This window comes from Lissotriton vulgaris, chromosome 5 (genome assembly GCF_964263255.1).
Source record: "Lissotriton vulgaris chromosome 5, aLisVul1.2, whole genome shotgun sequence".
NCBI lineage: Eukaryota > Metazoa > Chordata > Amphibia > Caudata > Salamandridae > Lissotriton > Lissotriton vulgaris.
In genome coordinates, this window is record NC_141693.1 from 1,945,654,540 (window position 1) to 1,945,673,542 (window position 19,003).

At 41.9% G+C, this 19,003-nt stretch overlaps 1 protein-coding gene across 4 annotated transcripts in view; it reads right to left on the bottom strand.

Annotated features, from left to right (window-relative positions):
- Positions 1–19,003, bottom strand: part of LOC147717827 (uncharacterized) — a 231,191-nt gene that overhangs the window by 191,819 nt on the left and 20,369 nt on the right. The window lies entirely within an intron of this gene.

Consider the following 19,003-nt stretch of genomic DNA (forward strand, 5'->3'; position numbering starts at 1 on the left):
ATATCAAACTACAAAACACTTGTGGCAGCCCCCTATCTAACAATAATGTTCAAAAGTAGGGAGCGCACAGCAGATTAACACAAAATTATTAAGAACGTGATGTTCTTCAATGTTATTAGCGGATCGAGTGCTCCCAACAGGTAGCGTGTCCGTCCTTAACACGTTAATTTAACAATAACTCATGTGTCACCATGTGACCATAGTGACATCCCTGAATGTCGGGCACTCCTTAGGTTCTCATAGAAGTGAGACTCCAAAAGTAGTTCAAACTGAAGTTCAAAAAGAGAATTTTAATCATTCATCTTGAATTCATCAATCAAATTTTCGTTCAGTAAATGCATCCAAAGAAAATTATCCCAATGCTCCAATGCATTTCGGGCAAAAGCGAGCCCTTCATCGGGGAGCCTCTGCGAATTAAACCAGACATAGCAATCAGAATTATGATAGGACAAAATGAAAACGAATAGAGTGCAACTAAGTGGGTGAATAGGTGAAAAAAACTGAGTTAAATCAACGTGCTGGTTCATGACTGTGAAGAGTTAAGATGTGCTCGAAAAGTAGAGGGAAGTATAAAATGTGCCTAGCGGTATACGCGGGTGAGAAATGAAAATCCGGGTAAACAGTGAAACGTGGAGGAGAATTTACATGTGCCTAGCGGTATGAGCGGGTGAATAATCAAAATCCGAGTGACATTACAAGGGCGCATGCAGCGTTAGACGCAAAAGACGAGGGTGGAACATGCTTGAAAATACGAGTGAGTTTACAAAGACGCGTGCAGCGCTTAAACATGCTTGAAAATGCGGGTGAGTTTACAAAGACGCGTGCAGCGTTTGACAGCGCTTATCGATGTTAAAAACGATTTGGTTACTCACAGTGAATACGGTGGTCGCGAGCTTCAAATGCCGGTATCAGTGAGACAGGAAGTGTGGTTAGTTTAGTAGGGAAAGAAAAATGAAGATCAAAATAGGACTATCGCGGAGGAGAAAAAACGTAGTGGCCATCTTGGAGAAGTATCAAACTGGTGAGGATAAATCAAAAAAGTTGCAACATAACAAAAAAGTGACGAAAAGGTAATCTAAAATACACGCATGTGGGGAAACAATGACAGTTATATTTAAACAAAGCATGAAAACTCCAAACGGTCATTAAGACCGGTAGGTTTCATTGTCTGCATACGATAAATCCAAGCCATTTCCCTCTGAAGTAAGTGCTTGTTGTTATCCATTCCTTCAGTTTTGCGCACTTGTTCCAAAATCAAGAACTTCAATTGGGAAACATTATGTCTATTTTCGTTGAAATGTACAGCCACATTAGATTTGGTGTTCTGAAGTCTGATGTTGGATTTATGCTCGTTAATACGAGTCTTGATCTTCCTTTCAGTCTTTCCTATATAGCATTTTCCACAAGGACATTTGATCATATATACGACATTAGTTGAGTCGCATGTGGCATCTACAAACAGTTTAATGGGGTTACCTCTCATTGGGTGATTAACTGTGGTTCCTGCAATAATATTATTGCAGTTCCCACAGTTTCTACATGGCCTTGTGCCTTTAGATGGTGTTTTATCCTGGTGTTTGCTTGTCAAGAGTTCTTTCAGGTTGGCACTGGGGGTATACGCAAAAAGCGGTGGTTCCTTAAAAGTGGTACCAAAATCTGGTTCAACGCTCATGATGGGCCAATGTCTCAGAATTATCCGCTTGTATGTGGAACTCATGTTGGAAAATTTGGAAACGAGTACCATTCTATTATTGGTTTTTGGAGGTGTCTTAACAAACAGTGACTCTCTCGGAGTGTCCATGGCTTTCTTCTTGGCGCTTTCAATGAGAGTGGGAGGATATCCCCTGGTTAAAAACCTTTTTCCCATTTTATGCAGTCTGATCTGAGTTTGCTCAGGGTTAGAGGAGATCCTTCTAATCCTCAACATTTGTGATGCGGGCAAATGAGTTTTCAGGGATCCTTGATGGTGGCTTGAAAAGTGCAACGCATTATTGCGATCGTTTTTTTTTCGGAACAGGTCCGTCTCAAAACCATTGGTGGTGATTGTAATCCTAACATCAAGAAAGGTGATGGATTTATTATCAATCTCCCAGGTGAGTTGTATGCGTTCATTGGCTTGATTTAAAACAGTGAGGGCTTGTGACAAGGATTCTTTTGTGTCTTTCCATACGATGAAAACATCGTCAATGTACCTTGAGTACATTTTTGTGTTGTTGGTCCAGATCGGGTTATCATAAATATGAGTCTGCTCAAAGTATTTCATATAGATGTTGGCGTAGGTAGGCGCCGCGCAATTACCCATAGAGGTTCCAGACAGCTGTAGATACCAGTCGTTATCTAGTTGGAAATAGCTTTGATATAATTTAAACATGGTGAGTTCCATGAGAAAATGTTGCATGTCAGGATCAAGGTCGCTCTCTAGGATGGATTTTTCCATGGCCTCTATCCCCCCAGCATGGGGGATGGACGTGTACAGGGAGCGGACATCCGCTGTACACAATGTTATCTGTTCTTCCTTTGTGAAGTTTACTTCGGCCAGCTTCTTCAAAAAATCAGCAGTGTCCTGAATGTAACTCCGCATGTTCCTGACGCTGTGTTGCAAGTATCAGTCAATGAATTTTCCAACGGGTTTGTGCAGTGAACCCTTGGTGGAAACTATCGGCCTGAAAGGGGGATCCTCTAGGCTCTTGTGGATCTTTGGTATGAGGTAGATAATGGGACTCTTTGGGAACGGTTTGAGTAAGTATTTCTTTGTCCTGTCATCTATAGTTCCATTTTCATAGGCTTTTTGCACAATATTAGTCAATATCTCCTTGAATTGCATAGTGGGGTTGCCTGGTAGTCTCATATATGTTTGTTCATCCTGGATGTGTTCTTGCATCTTGCGGTGATACAGAGATGAGTTCACTATCACCAGGGCACCGCCCTTGTCAGCCTTAATGCATTTTATTTCTGTGTTCTCAGAAAGTCTTCTCAAGGTATCTTGGTCTTTTTGTGTAATGTTTTTTGGTTTTTCTTCTTGTAATTTAATTTCAAGATGTCTTGGTTCACCAAATTCTCAAATAGGTCAATACTCTTGTGACTTATAGGTGCTTCAAAGGTGCTTGTTGGTCTAAGGCCCATAAGTAGATCTTGTTTACTGGGTAGTGGTGGTAATACATGATCAAAATAATGTCGCAGTTTCAATTTCCTGATGAATTTGTATGTGTTGACCTGTAGTTCTAGAGGATTGGTTCTGTATGTCGGTACAAATGATGTGCCTTTGGATAGTAAATCCATTTCGTGTTTATTTAGAGGCGTATCAGAGATATTAATGATCAAGTGTTCTTCTTCTTTTTGTCTTTCTGTGTGCTCCGTGTGCTCGGGTGAGTTGATTCTTTCTCTTTTTCTTTTTCCTTTTCTGAGACCCCGCCTGGGTCGTTTATAATGTCTCTGCCCTCGGCTAAAAAAGGAACCGCAGTAGAGGAACCTGGTTGTTGGCTTTGAGGTTCACCGTTTGTGTTGGATTCAGTTGACTTGTTTGCAGGTGTAGGAAATTTCCTGGGTGGACGGTTGGAAGTATCACTCCCGGAGGAGGAAGTGTCTGTTTGAGAATTGGGTGGTCTGTTTCTCCTACGTTGGGCATAAACATCTGCCCACGTATACACTTCACCCAATTTATAATCCTGGGTATCTCTCCTGAATTTTCTGATTTTCCTATCGTTAATTTCACGAGAGTGTTTGTCAATCTGCACCTTGATGTCTTCCAATATCTTACTCCATTCCTCAGTGGTGGTCATCTCTGATAATTCATTCTCCACATCTTTAATCTCCTTGTTCAATTCAGTTAAAATGCATGAGAGTTCTTGAATAATAAGCAATATCAAGTCTAAACTGCATTTATTCAACACTGCGTTCCATTTCTCTTGGAAGGACTTAGAGTTCTTACATAGCGACGGTTTCAATGCTATGCGCAAACCCCTCGGGATGCGTAAGGCGCGGTGGTATTTTAAAAGTGTGCTAGCATGTACTTTTGGTATATTTCCCTTTTGGACAAATACAACAGTTGTCGTATGCATTGTTCCTTTGTGCGATTAGAAGTATTAGAGGCTATGTCTTCGTTAATTAGCGCATAGATGCGAGCCGTTTCATCTGCATCAAACGCCAAAACATCCGCTTTGGCATCAGTGGATCTACTGATTTCTTCATATTGCATGATCAGTAAGTGCATGCTGCCACCTGGTTGGGCGGATAAAGTAATGCAATAATGTTCAAAAGTAGGGAGCGCACAGCAGATTAACACAAAATTATTAAGAACGTGATGTTCTTCAATGTTATTAGCGGATCGGGTGCTCCCAACAGGTAACGTGTCCGTCCTTAACACGTTAATTTAACAATAACTCATGTGTCACCATGTGACCATAGTGACATCCCTGAATGTCGGGCACTCCTTAGGTTCTCATAGAAGTGAGACTCCAAAAGTAGTTCAAACAGAAGTTCAAAAAGAGAATTTTAATCATTCATCTTGAATTCATCAATCAAATTTTCGTTCAGTAAATGCATCCAAAGAAAATTATCCCAATGCTCCAATGCATTTCGGGCAAAAGCGAGCCCTTCATCGGGGAGCCTCTGCGAATTAAACCAGACATAGCAATCAGAATTATGATAGGACAAAATGAAAACGAATAGAGTGCAACTAAGTGGGTGAAAAGGCGAAAAAAACTGAGTTAAATCAACGTGCTGGTTCATGACTGTGAAGAGTTAAGATGTGCTCGAAAAGTAGAGGGAAGTATAAAATGTGCCTAGCGGTATACGCGGGTGGGAAATGAAAATCCGGGTAAACAGTGAAACGTGGAGGAGAATTTACATGTGCCTAGCGGTATGAGCGGGTGAATAATAAAAATCCGAGTGACATTACAAGGGCGCATGCAGCGTTAGACGCGAAAGACGAGGGTGGAACATGCTTGAAAATACGAGTGAGTTTACAAAGACGCGTGCAGCGTTTAAACATGCTTGAAAATGCGGGTGAGTTTACAAAGACGCGTGCAGCGTTTGACAGCGCTTATCGATGTTAAAAACGATTTGGTTACTCACAGTGAATACGGTGGTCGCGAGCTTCAAACGCCGGTATCAGTGAGACAGGAAGTGTGGTTAGTTTAGTAGGGAAAGAAAAATGAAGATCAAAAAAGGAGTATCGCGGAGGAGAAAAAACGTAGTGGCCATCTTGGAGAAGTATCAAACTGGTGAGGATAAATCCAAAAAGGTGCAACATAACAAAAAATTGACGAAAAGGTAATCTAAAATACTCGCATGTAGGGAAACAATGACAGTTATATTTAAACAAAGCATGAAAACTCCAAACGGTCATTAAACCCGGTAGGTTTCATTGTCTGCATACGATAAATCCAAGCCATTTCCCTCTGAAGTAAGTGCTTGTTGTTATCCATTCCTTCAGTTTTGCACACTTGTTCCAAAATCAAGAACTCCAATTGGGAAACATTATGTCTATTTTCGTTGAAATGTACAGCCACATTAGATTTGGTGTTCTGAAGTCTGATGTTGGATTTATGCTCGTTAATACGAGTCTTGATCTTCCTTTCAGTCTTTCCTATATAGCATTTTCCACAAGGACATTTGATCATATATACGACATTAGTTGAGTTGCATGTGGCATCTACAAACAGTTTAATGGGGTTACCTCTCATTGGGTGATTAACTGTGGTTCCTGCAATAATATTATTGCAGTTCCCACAGTTTCTACATGGTCTTGTGCCTTTAGATGGTGTTTTATCCTGGTGTTTGCTTGTCAAGAGTTCTTTCAGGTTGGCACTGCGGGTATACGCAAAATTGAAAACACCATTGAAAGCGCCAAGAAGAAAGCCATGGACACTCCGAGAGAGTCATTGTTTGTTAAGACACCTCCAAAAACCAATAACAGAATGGTACTCGTTTCCAAATTTTCCAACATGAGTTCCACATACAAGCGGATAATTCTGAGACATTGGCCCATCATGAGCGTTGAACCAGATTTTGGTACCATTTTTAAGGAACCACCGCTTTTTGTGTATACCCGCAGTGCCAACCTGAAAGAACTCTTGACAAGCAAACACCAGGATAAAACACCATCTAAAGGCACAAGACCATGTAGAAACTGTGGGAACTGCAATAATATTATTGCAGGAACCACAGTTAATCACCCAATGAGAGGTAACCCCATTAAACTGTTTGTAGATGCCACATGCGACTCAACTAATGTTGTATATATGATCAAATGTCCTTGTGGAAAATGCTATATAGGAAAGACGGAAAGGAAGATCAAGACTCGTATTAACGAGCATAAATCCAACATCAGACTTCAGAACACCAAATCTAATGTGGCTGTACATTTCAACGAAAATAGACATAATGTTTCCCAATTGAAGTTCTTGATTTTGGAACAAGTGCGCAAAACTGAAGGAATGGATAACAACAAGCACTTACTTCAGAGGGAAATGGCTTGGATATATCATATGCAGACAATGAAACCTACCGGTCTTAATGACAGTTTGGAGTTTTCATGCTTTGTTTAAATATAACTGTCATTGTTTCCCCACATGCGAGTATTTTAGATTACCTTTTCGTCACTTTTTTGTTATGTTGCACCTTTTTTGATTTATCCTCACCAGTTTGATACTTCTCCAAGATGACCACTACGTTTTTTCTCCTCCGCGATAGTCCTTTTTTGATCTTCATTTTTCTTTCCCTACTAAACTAACCACACTTCCTGTCTCACTGTACCGGCGTTTGAAGCTCGCGACCACCGTATTCACTGTGAGTAACCGAATCGTTTTTAACATCGATAAGCGCTGTCAAACGCTGCACGCGTCTTTGTAAACTCACCCGCATTTTCAAGCATGTTTAAACGCTGCACGCGTCTTTGTAAACTCACTCGTATTTTCAAGCATGTTCCACCCTCGTCTTTCGCGTCTAACGCTGCATGCGCCCTTGTAATGTCACTCGGATTTTGATTATTCACCCGCTCATACCGCTAGGCACATGCAAATTCTCCTCCACGCTTCACTGTTTACCCGGATTTTCATTTCTCACCCGCGTATACCGCTAGGCACATTTTATACTTCCCTCTACTTTTCGAGCACATCTTAACTCTTCACAGTCATGAACTAGCACGTTGATTTAACTCAGTTTTTTTCACCTATTCACCCACTTAGTTGCACTCTATTCGTTTTCATTTTGTCCTATCATAATTCTGATTGCTATGTCTGGTTTAATTCGCAGAGGCTCCCCGATGAAGGGCTCGCTTTTGCCCGAAATGCATTGGAGCATTGGGATAATTTTCTTTGGATGCATTTACTGAACGAAAATTTGATTGATGAATTCAAGATGAATGATTAAAATTCTCTTTTTGAACTTCTGTTTGAACTACTTTTGGAGTCTCACTTCTATGAGAACCTAAGGAGTGCCCGACATTCAGGGATGTCACTATGGTCACATGGTGACACATGAGTTATTGTTAAATTAACGTGTTAAGGACGGACACGTTACCTGTTGGGAGCACCCGATCCGCTAATAACATTGAAGAACATCACGTTCTTAATAATTTTGTGTTAATCTGCTGTGCGCTCCCTACTTTTGAACATTATTGCATTACTTTATCCGCCCAACCAGGTGGCAGCACGCACTTACTGATCATGCAATATGAAGAAATCAGTAGATCCACTGATGCCATTGTGGATGTTTTGGCGTTTGACGCAGATGAAACGGCTCGCATCTATGCGCTAATTAACGAAGACATAGCCTCTAATACCTCTAATCGCACAAAGGAACAATGCATACGACAACTGTTGTATTTGTCCAAAAGGGAAATAAACCAAAAGCTACATGCTAGCACACTTTTAAAATACCACCGCGCCTTACGCATCCCGAGGGGTTTGCGCATAGCATTGAAACCGTCGCTATGTAAGAACTCTAAGTCCTTCCAAGAGAAATGGAACGCAGTGTTGAATAAATGCAGTTTAGACTTGATATTGCTTATTATTCAAGAACTCTCATGCAGTTTAACTGAATTGAACAAGGAGATTAAAGATGTGGAGAATGAATTATCAGAGATGACCACCACTCAGGAATGGAGTAAGATATTGGAAGACATCAAGGTGCAGATTGACAAACACTCTCGTGAAATTAACGATAGAAAAATCAGAAAATTCAGGAGAAATAGCCAGGATTATAAATTGGGTGAAGTGTATACGTGGGTAGATGTTTATGCCCAACGTAGGAGAAACAGACCACCCAATTCTCAAACAGACACTTCCTCCTCCGGGAGTGATACTTCCAACTGTCCACCCAGGAAATTTCCTACACCTGCAAACAAGTCAACTGAATCCAACACAAACGTTGAACCTCAAAGCCAACAACCAGGTTCCTCTACTGCGGTTCCTTTTTTAGCCGAGGGCAGAGACATTATAAACGACCCAGGCGGGGTCTCAGAAAAGGAAAAAGAAAAAGAGAAAGAATCAACTCACCCGAGCACACGGAGCACACAGAAAGACAAAAAGAAGAAGAACACTTGATCATTAATATCTCTGATACGCCTCTAAATAAACACGAAATGGATTTACTATCCAAAGGCACATCATTTGTACCGACATACAGAACCAATCCTCTAGAACTACAGGTCAACACATACAAATTCATCAGGAAATTGAAACTGCGACATTATTTTGATCATGTATTACCACCACTACCCAGTAAACAAGATCTACTTATGGGCCTTAGACCAACAAGCACCTTTGAAGCACCTATAAGTCACAAGAGTATTGACCTATTTGAGAATTTGGTGAACCAAGACATCTTGAAATTAAATTACAAGAAGAAAAACCAAAAAAACATTACACAAAAAGACCAAGATACCTTGAGAAGACTTTCTGAGAACACAGAAATAAAATGCATTAAGGCTGACAAGGGTGGTGCCCTGGTGATAATGAACTCATCTCTGTATCACCGCAAGATGCAAGAACACATCCAGGATGAACAAACATATATGAGACTACCAGGCAACCCCACTATGCAATTCAAGGAGATATTGACTAATATTGTGCAAAAAGCCTATGAAGATGGAACTATAGATGACAGGACAAAGAAATACTTACTCAAACCGTTCCCAAAGAGTCCCATTATCTACCTCATACCAAAGATCCACAAGAGCCTAGAGGATCCCCCTTTCAGGCCGATAGTTTCCACCAAGGGTTCACTGCACGAACCCGTTGGAAAATTCATTGACCGATACTTGCAACACAGCGTAGGGAACATGCGGAGTTACATTCAGGACACTGCTGATTTTTTGAAGAAGCTGGCCGAAGTAAACTTCACAAAAGAAGAACAGATAACATTGTGTACAGCGGATGTCCGCTCCCTGTACACGTCCATCCCCCATGCTGGGGGGATAGAGGCCATGGAAAAATCCATCCTAGAGAGCGACCTTGATCCTGACATGCAACATTTTCTCATGGAACTCACCATGTTTACATTATATCAAAGCTATTTCCAACTAGATAACGACTGGTATCTACAGCTGTCTGGAACCTCTATGGGTAATTGCGCGGCGCCTACCTCCGCCAACATCTATATGAAATACTTTGAGCAGACTCATATTTATGATAACCCGATCTGGACCAACAACACAAAAATGTACGCAAGGTACATTGACGATGTTTTCATCGTATGGAAAGACACAAAAGAATCCTTGTCACAAGCCCTCACTGTTTTAAATCAAGCCAATGAACGCATACAACTCACCTGGGAGATTGATAATAAATCCATCACCTTTCTTGATGTTAGGATTACAATCACCACCAATGGTTTTGAGACGGACCTGTTCCGGAAAAAACCGATCGCAATAATGCGTTGCACTTTTCAAGCCACCATCAAGGATCCCTGCAAACTCATTTGCCCGCATCACAAATGTTGAGGATTAGAAGGATCTCCTCTAACCCTGAGCAAACTCAGATCAGACTGCATGAAATGGGAAAAAGGTTTTTAACCAGGGGATATCCTTCCACTCTCGTTGAAAGCGCCAAGAAGAAAGCCATGGACACTCCGAGAGAGTCATTGTTTGTTAAGACACCTCCAAAAACCAATAACAGAATGGTACTCGTTTCCAAATTTTCCAACATGAGTTCCACATACAAGCGGATAATTCTGAGACATTGGCCCATCATGAGCGTTGAACCAGATTTTGGTACCACTTTTAAGGAACCACCGCTTTTTGCGTATACCCGCAGTGCCAACCTGAAAGAACTCTTGACAAGCAAACACCAGGATAAAACACCATCTAAAGGCACAAGACCATGTAGAAACTGTGGGAACTGCAATAATATTATTGCAGGAACCACAGTTAATCACCCAATGAGAGGTAACCCCATTAAACTGTTTGTAGATGCCACATGCGACTCAACTAATGTCGTATATATGATCAAATGTCCTTGTGGAAAATGTTATATAGGAAAGACTGAAAGGAAGATCAAGACTCGTATTAACGAGCATAAATCCAACATCAGACTTCAGAACACCAAATCTAATGTGGCTGTACATTTCAACGAAAATAGACATAATGTTTCCCAATTGAAGTTCTTGATTTTGGAACAAGTGCGCAAAACTGAAGGAATGGATAACAACAAGCACTTACTTCAGAGGGAAATGGCTTGGATTTATCGTATGCAGACAATGAAACCTACCGGTCTTGATGACCGTTTGGAGTTTTCATGCTTTGTTTAAATATAACTGTCATTGTTTCCCCACATGCGAGTATTTTAGATTACCTTTTCGTCACTTTTTTGTTATGTTGCACCTTTTTTGATTTATCCTCACCAGTTTGATACTTCTCCAAGATGGCCACTACATTTTTTTTCTCCTCTGCGATAGTCCTTTTTTGATCTTCATTTTTCTTTCCCTACTAAACTAACCACACTTCCTGTCTCACTGATACCGGCGTTTGAAGCTCGCGACCACCGTATTCACTGTGAGTAACCGAATCGTTTTTAACATCGATAAGCGCTGTCAAACGCTGCACGCGTCTTTGTAAACTCACCCGCATTTTCAAGCATGTTTAAATGCTGCATGCGTCTTTGTAAACTCACTCGTATTTTCAAGCATGTTCCACCCTCGTCTTTCGCGTCTAACGCTGCATGCGCCCTTGTAATGTCACTCGGATTTTGATTATTCACCCGCTCATACCGCTAGGCACATGTAAATTCTCCTCCACGTTTCACTGTTTACCCGGATTTTCATTTCTCACCCGCGTATACCGCTAGGCACATTTTATACTTCCCTCTACTTTTCGAGCACATCTTAACTCTTCACAGTCATGAACCAGCACGTTGATTTAACTCAGTTTTTTCACCTTTTCACTCACTTAGTTGCACTCTATTCGTTTTCATTTTGTCCTATCATAATTCTGATTGCTATGTCTGGTTTAATTCGCAGAGGCTCCCCGATGAAGGGCTCGCTTTTGCCCGAAATGCATTGGAGCATTGGGATAATTTTCTTTGGATGCATTTACTGAACGAAAATTTGATTGATGAATTCAAGATGAATGATTAAAATTCTCTTTTTGAACTTCTGTTTGAACTACTTTTGGAGTCTCACTTCTATGAGAACCTAAGGAGTGCCCGACATTCAGGGATGTCACTATGGTCACATGGTGACACATGAGTTATTCCCTATCTAACAATCACATTCCCAGCTCATAGAAAACAGAAATTGATGGGACTCCGTCTGGGGAAATTTCCATCGACTATGGACCAACCAATCTGGGTTCACGACGGACCCAAAATCTGTAGACTATGCGGGAGGAGTAATGAGGACTTCATTCATCTTGTCTGTATCTGCCCGAATCTAGCTCAAGCTCGAAGTTCTCTTTTAAAAAAGTCTATGAACGAGCGGGGCATAAGAACGTGCAGATCTGCAATTATGGCAACCTTGAACCCAGTAGACACGCGATTGAACTGCCTACTACTAAAGTTCCTTGCAGCCCACACCCAAGCGCTAAAGCACACCCGGGCACCCTGTCCACAAAAGGATAACATAACTGTGGTAGCTCTGGGAGAGAGCTCTCTGGAACATTAAAAGAGAAAAAAAACAAGAACTTCTGCACTAAGTTAGACAGACTGTATTTTAATTACACTCTATTCTATTTTAAATAACAAACTTGGTATTAGACTGAGAATGCTCTAGAATATACCAACAGAGATCGCACTTATATATCAAGAAATTTTAAACATATTATTCGACTCTTTTAAAATGTATTGTTGTGGTTTTAATGAACTGAAACAATAAAAAAAATTCACTACTCCCCAAAAAGCGATTTGACTCCTCATCAGGGGTAGTAAGCCTTCTGTAAATACAATTAAACTGCACTGCCTGTCTTACTTTCTGACTTTCGAGTTAAAAAGGAAGTACATATACAATTTCTTCTCTCACGTGGTCCTGCAGTGCCATCTGCTGATCAATTGTTAGCGGTGGCCTTGGTAGTATTATTTCCAGTATCCATACCTCTGCATCAGTCTCTACAACTATACTGATGCATCCACCGCTCCTGCCTGTTCACTGCTCCTGTCCGGTCAGCACTCCTGCCAGATTACCGCTCCAGCCCCATAACTTCTCCTGTCCCATCACTTCGCCTGCCCTGTTCACTGCTCTTATCTGTTCACTGCCCCTATCTGTTCACTGCTCCTGCCGGTTACCGCTCCTGCCCATGCCTAATCACCGCTCCTGCCCCTTCACTTCTCATGCCCCATCACTTCTCCTGTACCATCACCTCTCCTTTCCTGTCACCTCTCCTGTCCCATCACTGCTCCTGACACGTCAACTCTCCTGACACGTCACTTCTCCTGCCCGTCACTTCTTCTGCCCTGTCACTTCCCCTGCCCTGTCACTTCTTCTGCCCAGTCACCTCTCTTGCCCAGTCACCTTTCCTGCCCTAGTACCTCCCCTTTCCTGTCGTCTCTTCTGTCCCATCACTGCTCCTGACACGTCAACTTTCCTGCCCCGTCACTTCTCCTTTCCGTTGCTTCTCCTGCCCGGTCACCTCTCCTGCCCTAGTACCTCTCCTTTCCTGTGGTTTCTTCTGTCCAGTCACTGCTCCTGCCCAGCTCACTCTGTGTACAACATTGACAAATTCCACAAGGTGTCAAGTTCCCCACGTACTCTGTCTGGGGAAAGCTCATCTGTAATCACCAACTCAGATCTCACTGGCACTTGATATGCTAAAGGCAGAGGGGGACGCATTGTCATTCTAAAGGGGATAATCAGCCTCAATCGGAATGACAATGGGCCTGCCCTCGGTCTGTGCGAGCTCAGGGAGGGGCGGCTGCAGCCTCTGGAGTTCAACATACAAGTGCGAGCAGCCCCTGGAATGTGAATGAAAAAGTTATCATTTGCCGTCCCGGGACGATATTTTGAAAGAAAGAAGTAGGGGAACGGACTGAAATAATTTTTAGAAGTAGGGGCACGCCGTGCCCTTCCGTCCCCGCCCACTTCTACCACTGGATGCATGAGTCTTTTGGCTTTAGATTTCGGCAGTCTTTCCGTTAAATTATTTTCTTTCATTACTGAACACTCTACTGAGGCTAACTTGTGCTTACAATGTCCGCTCAGCTAAAGTCCTTCCATCCATCCTTTCAGACAACTGCATTATCTGCTTAATTCAGGTTTCAAGGCTAACCACTTTATTCTCATCAACTTCATTGCATCCAACAAAGCCACTTCCTCACCGTATAATTTCCTTCTTTCATGGATGACAAGTGCCCATTTCAATAAGTTACTCAACCTACTTTCTGAATAGAAATGGGTTGAGGTTTCATGGGCTTCCTGACTCTTGCCTAACGCATTGTTTATTCGCCGTCTTAGTACCTCTCACCAGTGAGTTTCATTATGGTGATTAATAACACCTTCAGGGGCATATCACCAAGCAGGGTGATAGACAATTATCGCCGCTTTAGCGGCCGTTTTCGGCTGCTAAGCGGCGATAATTCTATCGCTCTATTAGCAAGCTGTCGCTAACTGATGTTAGCGACAGCTTTAGGCGATAGCGAGCGGTTTGGGTCCCGCTTTGCATGTCAGTGATATTTATCGCTAACGACATGCAAAGTGGGCGTACCCAACCTGTTAGCGACTGAAAGCAGTCGCTAACGTCGCTATCGCCTATTAGCAAGGCAGGCGTAGCAAAGGAAATATTCCCGCTACCACCAAAAACTAACGCCTGCTGTGACCAGTTCTTAGCCATGTTATCCAATGGGAGGTGGATAAGATGGCTAAGAGCATTTTGTCGCTAATGCGTGAATATCGCTGTATTCTCAGCGATATTCACCCTATCGCCGGAAAATGTATCGCTTTGGAGATAAACGTTGCTAATAGCACGTTATCTCAGCGATAATTTCCGGCGATGCTTAGCGATAAAACATTTGTTGCTAAGCCTAGTTAGCGATAAATATCGGTAATATGCCCCTCAATTCCTTAACTATCGTTGCCTGTTTTATTTGAAATTTTATACAGCGCAACCACAACCCATAGGTATGCGAATATTTGCCTTAAGAGGACATCATTAGAGGAGCCTGTCAGACAAGCTTTGGGTCGACTTTGCGCTGTAATAAACTGCAAACAAAAGAATGCCTCTCTCCATTGGTTTATCATTGTTTCATATTGCTCAATCCAAGTGGTGCACTGAGAGTTTTTCTTACATTTAACAGGGACGATTGAGAGGAAATATTCTTTAGCTTTACACACATGTGAAATGGACACAGGATACAGCGATAAAGTAAACGATAAAAACATTAACTTATACATACTTTTCCATCTGTCATGATCACGTGATTATTTGGTGATGTGAGTCTGTGGTGGTAAATGTTTTGTGTTACAAAATTAGAGCCAACGTCTACAAGCGAGCCCGTGTTTGCAACATCTGTGTGTCAGGCAATTTGATTGACTGCAAAGAAAAAGGCTGGTCATTCAGGTAGCCTGGAAATGAACCATTATGCTTTACAGGCCACGAAAAGTCTCTGAAAACTTTTGTTCCCGTACCACAGTGACCGGCGCTGCCTGATATTCGTACCGCCCTTTGGGCCAGATGTAGGTAGGCATTTACCGGTCGGTAACGGCCGAATTCGGCCGTTACCGACCGGTAAATGCAATTTGAGATGTAGGGCCCTGTATTTTACAGAATCGGTAAATTTACCGATCGGTAAATTTACCAATTCTGTAAAATACCGAATCGGTATTTTTTCCGATTTGGTAAAATTGATATGTAGGTGGGACTCTTCTGAGTCCCACAAGCATTACAGAATCGGTATTTTACCATCAAATACTATTTGATGGTAAAATACCGATTCTGGTGTGCATGCACATGTGTGCATGCACACCTGTGCCATATGACAGGCAGACCTGCCCTTAGGGCAGGTATGCCTGCCACATGGCCCCCGAACCTTTTTTGGGGGTGCTAGAGGGTGTCAAAGTGACACCCCCTGCACCCTTGTCAGAATCGGTATTTACTGATTCGGTAAATAACGACCGGTAATGCCCCATTCATTCCTATGGGCTTCAAAGCCCATAGGAATGAATGGGGCATTACCGGTCGGTATTTACCGAATCGGTAAATACAGATATTTACCGATTCGGTAAAAGGAACATCTGGATGTTCCTACATATCCACCCCTCAGATTTACCGATTTTTAATTACCGAATCGGTAAAATTCGGTAATTAAAAATCGGTAAATCTCATTTACCTACATCTGGCCCTTTATCCTCTGCTCCAAAGCTTTCAAACCAGCTGCGTTATAAACAGCCACCCAAAGCATGAACTTGCATTAAAACTTACAGGTGAACCACTTCATTGTATAAAATATTCTATGTTTTATATATTCTTTACTATTTTTTTCCCAGTTCTTTTCTTAATGCGGAGTGAGGGCATTTCACATCTCTTTGCAAGCTTAGTTCGTTAGCTTGCTCGAGTATCGCACACATATCAAACATGCTTGGGCACTACGGGCCAGATGTAGGTGGCCCATTACCGATCGGTAAACCTGAAATTCGGTAAATTTTAGGCTTACCGACGGGTATTGGGCCATTTCCTATGTAGGGGATGATTCGGTAAATACCAAATCGGTATTTACCGATTTGGTATTTACCGAATCATTATTTACCGATTCGGTATTTACTGAATCTGTAAATGGCGTGTAGGAAGCACTTTAAAGAGTGCTCATGTGCTTTAAGGAGTCATTATTTACCACCAACAATTAGTTGGTGGTAAATAACGAATACCTTTAAAAATGCAAATTTGTGCATTTTCAACTGTGCCATGTGACAGACATACATGCCCTTAGGGCATGTATGTGTGCCACATGTGCACACAAGCACTATTCAGGTGTGCAACAGGGTGTCAATGTGACACCCTGAGACCCTAGAATGTTTCCCCTATTTTACCGAATCGGTATTTACCAAATCGGTAATTCACATTCATTCCTATGGGCCTTCAGGCCCATAGGAATGAATGGGAATTACCGAATCGGTAAATACCGATTCTGTAAATACCGAATCGTACCGATTCGGTAATACTTACCGAATATTTACCTGCATTGCATTTACTGATTCTAAAATACCAAATCAGTAAAATTCGGTATTTTAGAATCGGTAAATTTCAATTACCTACATCTAGCCCTAGATGTTTTATTTCCTTTGTTCTTTGCTGTTTACCTAATCTCCCCACATTATATTACCACCAGTTACTGCACAGAATGTTGGCTTGCTCAATAAACAAGCCCTAATACTTTTATGTAGTTTCAGTAACTTATATTAGATTAGATTGATAAGGAAGATTCTGCCTCTTCTTCCTTTTGAAGCCAGATGTCTGTTGGTTCAAGCCCTTATTTTATCGCGGCTCGATTACGCTAATGCGGTCTACCTGGGCGCACCTCAGGGAACCATTAAAATTCTACAGATTGTTCAGAACTGCGCCGCCCGACTTCTAATGAATGTCCCAAAGCGAAGTCAGGCCTATGTCAGTTGCACTGGCTGCCAGTGCAGCAAAGGATTTGGTTTAAGACCATGTGAACTGTCACATAAGTCCATTACTGACAAAGGACCTGCTCTGATTCAGCCTCGGCTTCAATTATATCAGATCTCCCGGTCTCTCAGATCAAACCATAAAAAAACTTCTTACAGTCCCTAGGATTAAACGTGCACGGACGGCTGGCCGACGTTTTCCACTTCATGCCGCAAAATTCTGGAACCACCTTCCCGACTCCATTCGTCTGGAATCTAACTATCTCCGTTTCAGGAAATTGCTGAAAACCTTTCTCTTTCCTTGATCAGTGAAGAATGATTAGGTGTCACCAATGCGCTGGGATGCCCTTGGGTAGCAATGCGCTATATAAATGCGCTTTCATTCATTCATTCATTCATTCATTGCACAACTGCTCACCAAGCTAAATATTAACACATTAAAAATATTAATATTAATATTAATCACATAGCCGAAACCTAATGCATTTACCAATGATCTTTTAACCTTTAATGACATCGGTACCCTTTTTACTGGCCTTGGTAAGATGAGAGGTGATGATGTGAGTCCAGCTTGCTTTTTGAAGGGCTGGTCTCTCCCCCTCCACCCCCATCCTCGTTCGTTACATCCAAGGGAGCTTCTCCCCACTTTAATGTGATAGGTTAGTGAGCTGTTGTATCTGTGTGTCACAAGTTGAAGTTCAAGCTGGACAGCCTTTCATCTTTTAGCTGTCGAGACATTGCGTACCATTCATTCAGTAATAGTGTTTTTCATCAAACATTTTCTGAAACAATTCATCCTGTGATAACTGATATGAATGTTCAATAATATCAAGGCCCTTGTGAACATAGCAGAGAGGCAGCCCCTCTTTTTAGGTCGAGCCTGGGCAGCGCATGCCCTGCTCTGGGAGGCATGCTGTATTCAAGTATGGACCTGAAGCTCCGCCCTCTCTCCGTCCATATTTTTATTTGGCTTGTGTCATTGTCCACTTTTAACTGTGGCTTTTCATTGGTCAATAGGCTTAGTAGTCCCTCCTTAGTACCGCTTTGTCTTATTTTGTAACCTCCCATAAGGACACCCCTGTTAGGTTTGTTGTTACATGGTAGGCTTTAATTATAGCATCCAAGCACTATTTTCTTAAATCGCTTTGTCCACGCTCTGTCATATCTCTCCTATCGCTTAAAAAAAAATCTTTATAGCACGGGCGCCGAACGCATTTGCAATGCTAAAGGTCTTGAATTTGAGAGAGTTTGAGCTATTGGCATTGTAAATGAGAATGCCTTTTATTTATCGGTTTTAAAAATAACACATAAATAAAAGGCTTTGTATTTTACACTGCCAATAGCTCAAACTCTCATAAATGCGAGACCTATTGCATTGCAAATGCTTGTTTTTGTTAGGCACTGGGAGATTAAGCGATTTGCCCAGAATCACAGGGTGTTCAGCGTTATTGCCGATACTCGAACTCAGTTCTCCAGATTTGAGGTCGACCGCGCTAGCCATTAGGCCAACTCCTCTCCTCTATTGGATACACTTCGCATATTTTTGGTTCCACCTACAAAAGTACATGGCCCATATGGCAGTGGAAAGTGGCTTGGCAAACTCTGACCCACTCAATGCGGCCATACAGATCATAGACCCCTGATTCACAAAAGAAAACTTACACTTTTGTATAAGGTAACGATTTTTTGGCATTAACAAACTACGAGTTAATAGTAAATTAAGTTTAGGGCTTCAGAGACTCTGTAGTCGGATCAGATAACATACCAAGATAGATCTGTTCTTTGTGGATTGGATCCTGAGAACCACCTCACAGCAATGCAAACCATGAAAAATAGAAGGGGCAGGCAGAGTGTCTCCACCAAGCTTGAGGATGCAGCAAAATGTAAGATCTTTAGACAACAGTGATAAATGGGGTTCAAAATAATCGAAACTCTTTTTAAGGCATCACCCCTGGTGGCGCTGTTGGGATTGGTG